Source organism: Triticum aestivum, chromosome 7B, assembly GCF_018294505.1.
Source record: "Triticum aestivum cultivar Chinese Spring chromosome 7B, IWGSC CS RefSeq v2.1, whole genome shotgun sequence".
Classification (NCBI taxonomy): Eukaryota; Viridiplantae; Streptophyta; class Magnoliopsida; order Poales; family Poaceae; genus Triticum; species Triticum aestivum.
In genome coordinates, this window is record NC_057813.1 from 96,257,330 (window position 1) to 96,262,975 (window position 5,646).

The following is a 5,646-nucleotide window of genomic DNA, read 5'->3' on the forward strand; positions in this document are numbered from 1 at the left end:
CTATGCAAAGGCCGGGCATTCTTCAATGCGATTGTATCACCTCGATATATCAATTGAATGAAATGTTTTTTATCGAAAAAAAATGTGAGTCCACCAAACGGTAGGAATTCATTGGAAAAGTAGTCCAACTTTGAAAAGCAAATCACTCGTACCCGACGTAGCCGAGCAGATCAAAGGTTAGCACCACCCATGTCGCCCTAATCGTATATCAAGCAGCACCAATCGTAAAGCTGTGGCCTCCAGATCTTTCTGGAAGGCTCAAGACCCCAACCGATCTGTCCAGAACCTTCTAAACCCGTTTCCCATCCCCTCCCCCAAGAAATCTCCCCCGCTCCCCACTTACAAAACCCCCTCCATTTCGCATCCCGTCTCGCTCACCACAAGAATCCAAAATCACAGCAGAAGAGAGAGAGAGAGAAAGAGGAGAGAGAGAAGAGAGAGACCATGGCCTCCGCCGTCGTTTGCAAGGGCGAGGGTGCCGCGCCGGCGGCCAGCCTCCTCAAGTCCGCTGCTCCCGTGGCCTTCGGCGCGGTCCACTCCCCCGCCGTCGCCGCCGCCCGCCGCCCGTACAACACCCGGGTCAAGGAGGTCAGCCGCTACGACGACGACGACGACGACTACAGCGGTTGCGACCTCGTCATCCCCAGCTTCTTCTCGCAGGGTATGCTTCCCTTCCCCACCTGTGGTGCACCGTTTCTTTGCCTTCGTTCTGAAGTATCAACATCGCAGCGTTCTGATCTGCTTTTGGTGTCCTCGGTGTTGATTCTGCAGACGTGCTCGACCCGCTCGGCGCGCCGACCAGCATGGCCCGTCTGCTGTCTCTGATGGAGGACGTCGCAACTCAGAACGGCAGCCTCTCCTCCACTGCTGGTGCTGGGGCGTCGCGGCTCTGACGCTGGGTGGCCAAGGAGGACGATGACGCGGTGTACCTCAAGGTGCCGATGCCGGGGCTGACCAAGGAGCACGTGAAGGTGCGCGTGGACAAGAACATCCTGGTGATCGAGGGCGAGGGCGAGAAGCAGCCCTGGGACGGCGACGACGACTCCGCGGTGCCAAGGTACAACCGCCGCATCGAGATGCCCGCCGACGCGTACAAGATGGACAAGATCAAGGCCGAGATGCAGAATGGCGTGCTCTGGGTCACCCTGCTCAAGGTCAAGGAGGAGGAGCGCAAGGACGTCTTCCACGTCAAGGTCGAGTAGGTAGTGCTCGTGGAGGATGGCCGGCGCGAGAGTGTGAGAGACGCCTTGTTGATGTGGTCATGTTTGGTGTGTGTCTTCCTTGTTTTGCTTCGTTGATCGTCTTGCATCGAGTAGGTGAAGTTGGCCGCGAGTTTGGCATATGATGAAGTTGCTTTGGTGGTGAAATTGGTCATGCAATTCTGTTGATTTCCTCAAATTTGTGAACTGATTTGGTGCTGAAAATCGTCATGAAACCTTGCTGATCTCCTTAAGTTTGGCGTGCTGGACTAAATTAGTGCTGAAATCGATCATGTACTGTGTTGATTGTCTGAAGTTTGGCTTGATGAACGACCTTGATTGTCTTATGAACTTTGTCATGAACTTTGTCATTAACTTTATTGATTTAGTGGTGAAATTTGTCATGAACTTTGTTTATTGTATCAAGTTTGGCCTGATGAACTAGTCTTAAGCCAGTCTGGCCTGTCTATCTTTTCTCGTCCTTGATCTGTATTGCTTTAAGCTTTCTGCAAAAAGCTGTGCATTCATGCCAACTCTCTGAAAATTTGACTGGTCTCCTCGAGTTTGACGTCATGGAGTTGGTGAACTGGCAGTTACAGGTTGTGCTTATCCTTGAATTATTTGTGCTGAAATTTTTGCTGGTCTGATCTCCTCGAATTTTGTGTGCTTATCCTTGAGTTTAACTTCGTGTAAAAACTGCATCTGTTCCAGTTCGTAGTTATAGGGTTCTTCCGTGGACTGTCACATGAGATAGGCGTTTGTTTCTTTATGTCCTGCTTCGTTGATCTTCTCAAGTTTAATGTGACGAACTGATTTGGTGGCTCCCTGAATGTTTTGTGTTGATCCTATGTGTTTACTTCTTGATATTATCATATATACTTTGGTGGAGAAGTTGATCCTGAACTCTGTCAATTTTCCAAAAATAAAAAAGTATGGTTAACTATTTTGCTGGTGAAAATTCGTCATTAAACTTTGTTGATTCGTCATTAAATTAGCAAGTACACTACTATTTTCATGTGAGACCAACACTTGAATGCACAAGTAACAAAATGCAAAAATGTGACTCCACTCAAAATTATGCACTTAAGTTATGACCTTACTCCTAATATTTTAGTTTTGTAGTAACGCACGGGCATTGTGCTAGTTTGTATAATTTCTTTGGGTTAAACTAACACTGGAAATGACACTAATCCACCCAGGAGCTTTTTATTTTGAGCACACCATCTTCTTTCAGTTTCTGGACCCAATTCTGAGCTGTACAGCAAATACCCTGTATCAGTGGCGAATCTAGCACGGAAATGAAGGGTAGGCTCAAAGCAAATTCCTAGGTCTAATTAGCAATGTATTGCAATTATTGGATGTATAAAACACCTCGGCATAATTGGCAAGTTGTATATTTAGTTGAAATAGGATCTTTGGAGGGTAGGCTTCAGCCTATTGAAGCCCCCCTAATAGAATCGCCACTGCCCTGTATATGGTTCCAAACTGTTTGAAAATTGGTACACTTGTACACCTTAGTACGATAACACCCCAAGGCATCACCCACACACCGACCCTTACCTAGTTTGCTTTGTAGCTGCTGTCAAAGTTTGCTACAGCAAAGTGTTTGCGATTGCAGAATGCAATTCAGTGCACCTGGAACACAGGGAGACAACTCCTAGCGCATACTCTGCACACCTCACACACTAGAAACGGTGCTAAGCACCAACAATGGGCCAGGGCTCTTGGCCGTCGTGATCACGCCACTGGCATGCAGAGAGCACGCTCTGCATGCTAGCGCGCACCTGACCCAACGGCTTCGTCGCGTTCCGCGTCCCCGGCTCGCCATCGCTCGCAGGACGCCACCCGCACGCCTCTGCAAACCCCCTCGACGCCCTACAACTAGCCCCGCTAGACTCGCCGGAAGACGCGGCGCCGCTCACGTATGACGCGCCGCAGTCGTCGTCTTCCTGCACAGCCCGGACAGTCGCAGCCACGAGCTCGCAAGCACTCACACGGACCCGCCAAGTCCCCCAATACGGCTTGGCAGAGTCCGGCGTGATCACAACTGATCTGAGCTTATCCGCGGTGGTGCCATGTCCGCAACACCCACACGGCGGGTATAAAAGGCCCACACTTCACTCGCACCACCTCCTCCCTTCTCTCACACATCACACAAGCCATTGAGCACGCCCAGGATGGCCTGCCGCCGCAGAATCGAGCGAAACTCCGCCGCTTGGGCGCCCTCGCCTGCAAGGATTTTCCTCGACCCCAACCACACCACCACCACCACTTAGGATTGCCATACCTCACAGACCAAAAGCCCCACGGAGCTTCCCCAAATCTGCGACGCTTTGCTGGAGTTCGCCGGAGCCCGAAGACCGTCGCCACCGGAGAGGAAGGAAATGATGCTATCACGACGTCTTCGGAGGAGCTACGAATACGAGGAGGATCGCCCACTTTGCGTCGTTCCAACGCACCCACCCCCGTGCTCCGCCGTGCCCTCTACGCCGATGAATGGCCACCGGTGAGCCACTGCTCCAATGACCGTGCAATTTTAAACAAAAACCTGACAGGTGGGGCCCACCTATCGGCGACTCATTTCCACCCCGAAGCGGCACGTAAGTGGAGGCGCATTTCTGAAATACGCCTTCAACGTGGACACCATGGGGTTTTCTGTTTAAATCGTTTTTGTTTTATTTTAATTGTTTTGTTGACCCAACTTTGACGAGTGATAACTTTTAAATTATAGGACCTTTTTATTTGATTGTTTTTCTAATTTTTAATGAAATTCTTTATTTGTTGATTAAATTTGGGATTTATTTGACCTGTTTGGAATTTATGGGCAAAATATTTGACTTTATGTGTTATTTACAAAAGCAATTTTAAATTATTTCCGGAAGGAATTAATACATGACGTGAAGATTAGGAGTTGTGTTGCAGTTCACTTGAGCAAAGCAAGCTACCACCTCCATTTGCTTGATGGCATTGTAGGCCATGGGTTAAAATTTGTAATTTCTTCATTTTATGGTAGTAACTAAATTAAGTTTTAGATTATTTTTGTGCTAGAATGTTTTCCATGCTAGTGTCATTTGTTTAGATACACTAGTAGAAAAAGGGCCATTCGCCGGTTCTTGAGGGCTATTTGTCCCGGTTCCCGAACCGGGACTAAAGGGTCGTAACTAAAGCCCTCTACCTTTAGTCCCGGTTCGATCGGGAACCGGGACAGATAGGGCTCCACGTGGCTGGAGCGGCTTGCCCATGCAGGGGGGCCTTTTGTCCCAGTTGGTGCCACCAACCGGGACCAAAAGGATGGGTTTTTTTCTGAGGGGGGGGGGTTTGTAGGGTTAATTTAGAGGTTTCATATATTGTGTTAGCTAGCTAATAGACAAGAGTGTCCTCTCTTATCTCTGTGCTTGGTCGACGCTACGTATAGAGAGGACTCGACACACTAGCTAGCTAGTAAGCAAATGAAGGAAACCATTAAAATACAGAAGAGATCTCTTACGTCCCTTAACATCTGAACTCAACTTCCACATGGTATTCTACGTGTTTGTCGATGCCGTGGTCAAGAAAGAATCCCACCAATTCCTCTTGAATTGCTCGTATGCGATCTTGCGGTAGGAGGTCATCCCGCGTCTGCCTCATCTATTTTCAAGAAGGGGGTCAATACACATATATGAATGAAACTGAACACAAATGATAGTAATAAAATAAAATTATGAATATTATTGCTTACGCACTTCATATTGTTGTTTAGATTAGCCCCGCTCACAGGTGGTGCGGTGGATGAACTCGCAAATGTAGTATCCACACAAATCATTTCCGGGTTCCTGCCACAACCACTTTACAAGAAATAGAGGTCAATCGAACTAATAAGCAAGCATGCTAAAATGGTATTAATGAAACTAGCTAGAATCAATGGGAGATGCGCGGAACTAGCTAGTAGCTAGTACTTACTTTCGGGTGGTCAAATCGCAGTTGCGCCGGCAGTCCCGGAGCTTGTGCGGTGAACTTTTTCCAAACCCTGCCAGACAAAAAAAAACAATTACTTGATATCAGGAAATGAACAAAGTTGCCGATATGGTGCGATAATGATCGATTGAACTTACTTCTCGAGCATTTTAGTCATGGTCGCATACTCCTCCGGATTTTTTCGATTGGAGTCTATGACGGTTACTAGTCCCTGCTCAAGCTTAGTGTCTGGTAGAATAAAGTGGAACCTGCTTTTTCGCATGCATAACTCATCAATTACATTACTATAACCTCGAGTAATAAGGGAAACCGAATATGCACAAGACAGTAACACTCACTTGTATTCGTAAGGAAAGAGTATTGTAGCTTTGTTTTGATTTCGAAGTAACGATGCGAGCAACTTGGCCTCGGTTTGTCTGGCATCATGTTTAACACTCCATTCATCCATGAGATTTGTGTTAATGAACCCAATATCACCTACTTGTCTTCTCTT

General features: G+C 47.7%; 1 pseudogene; it reads left to right on the top strand.

Annotated features, from left to right (window-relative positions):
• The first annotated feature begins 348 nt into the window (after nt 1-348).
• LOC123157977 (26.2 kDa heat shock protein, mitochondrial-like) lies at nt 349-1,379 on the top strand (annotated as a pseudogene).
• The last annotated feature ends 4,267 nt before the right edge of the window (nt 1,380-5,646 follow it).